The sequence below is a fragment of the Musa acuminata genome, chromosome BXJ3-8 (assembly GCF_036884655.1).
Source record: "Musa acuminata AAA Group cultivar baxijiao chromosome BXJ3-8, Cavendish_Baxijiao_AAA, whole genome shotgun sequence".
NCBI classification, from domain to species: domain Eukaryota; kingdom Viridiplantae; phylum Streptophyta; class Magnoliopsida; order Zingiberales; family Musaceae; genus Musa; species Musa acuminata.
The window spans coordinates 22,174,142-22,176,242 of NC_088356.1; positions in this window are offsets into that span (position 1 = coordinate 22,174,142).

The following is a 2,101-nucleotide window of genomic DNA, read 5'->3' on the forward strand; positions in this document are numbered from 1 at the left end:
GTACAATTGTAGAACATTAAAAAGGAAATGACAATGCACATCCCAACTGAAAATATTGAATCATTACTCAAAGAGTTTGCAGATGTACTTTGTAGAGCCATTAGGACTTCCACCGCTTAGACATTATGATCATCGGATTCCAATATTATCTGAGAAAGCACCAACTAATGTCTGACCCTGTAAATTATTAAATATCATATTTTGATGATGAAACCAATTGATATTGTTTATGATTTGATTTACGTTTTGAGTGACGCATGAAACTTCGATCAGGGAGAGACAATTAAAGTAGGAAGAATCACATTGGGTCAGAGTGAACATGTTAGAAGATTAGACATTGGGTCAGAGAATCAGTCGACGTGTCGGCAGAAGGCTTCGTGTCGTGAATTCGGGCATCGGACTGAAGGATCGGATATTGTGCCAAGGAGATCGAAAGTTGCGGGAGTCTGCATGCCAATTGGACAATACATTAAAGGAGAGGATAATGCACTAAATGATCAAACAAGTGCTGGATGAACCAATGACATGCCAGATAAATGATTCATGCTTTGTCTAAGATCGAAGTAGTTTAAGGGGCTGATTGAGTTAGCTTTTGGTGTAATAATGCTAACTCAATTAGGAGCCAATTGGGCCTTAATTGAGACTAATTTGGGCTCATTGGGAGGTACATTCAGTGACCCAAAAGTTGGGTCAGGCGGTGGCACCGACAGAATAGGCAGTAGAACCGCTTGTGAGTTGGAAAATTCAAAAAACTCGGTCTTCGAGACTGTCAGGCAATGGTACCGCTAGACTGGGCAATGGTCCCGCCCAGTGATAGTGTGTCAGGTGATACCCCAGATTGGACAGTGGTACTACCCAATGATAGTGTGTTAGGTAGTGGTATCGCCCAGTGTCAGGCTGTAGGCGATGGTACCGCCTAATATAGGCGGTGGTACCGCTCGTACCCTGAAATCTCAAGGATTTGAATTTTGGCTCCAAGTTATGAAGTCATTTGGGGTCTATAAATACCCCAGCTATTCCTGTATGAAATAGCAAGAAAGATGATAAAAAACTCTATGTTTCTAAAGTTGAAAACCCTTGTAAAGTGTAGAGTCCCTCCTAAAGTTTAGAGACAATTCTAAAGGAGAGTGTGATGGAAGCTTTGGAAAAAAGGGTTCTAAAGGTTCTCTCCCGAATCGAGTTGTAAGGGTAGTTGATCTTCGCCCATTAAAGGAAGATTATTAATGGATGTCGGTGGCCTTGACACGGAAGTGTCTAATTTACTACAATCTGATTATATGAGCTTTGATTATGATCTAGTATCTTTTTCAGTCAATAATGATGCCTCATAATCTTTATCTCAGCACACAAAAAAATGACAGCTCATCAGCATATTCTCTGCACAAAGTTAAAGCTGTTTCAAGGTGCTTTTCTTCAAGACAAAGGAATGCATTAAAGGAGTTGGTTGGCAGCTGTGAACATTTCTTCATTACCAATGAGTGCATTAAAATAGTTGGTTAGAAGCTGTAAACACTTAATTTCGAAATTTCCTATGCATGAAGGGTTGTTTCATGCACTAGTATTTATTTTGGTGTTTAGGACTTAGGCAGGACTTTAGAAACTGATGATATCTGGGCAGAAGCTCTTAGAGAACCCCTTAAACTCTGTATCTCTTGGATGCGTCCTTGAGTGGTGAGTCTTTTATTTTCTAGTTCTGTATCCTCGTTTAATTTCCGTTGGGTGGTGAACTTTCTGTATCCCATTGCGATTTTAAACTTGGTGGTGAGCTATATTTCGTTTTACCGAAGTTTCTTCAAGAGTTCGTTCATTGCCTTCTGTGATATTTTCTATCTGTACAACTGTTATATCGGTTTTCTATCGACATCCATTCTGCATTTTTCCCTCCCCGGTATCAGTTTGGTATCAGAGCTAAAGGCTAGAGATCATGGCAAGGCGGAATGGAAAAGATGTAGTTGGTGAAGGTAGCGATCACGAAGATGACGCTGAGTCGTTGAGGCTGCAGCTACGAAAATTGCTGCGTAGCCTACAAGAAAAAAATGAGATAATCGATGAACTTCAGAGTAGACATAACAAATATGAAAATGAAGCTCGAGAGTTTACT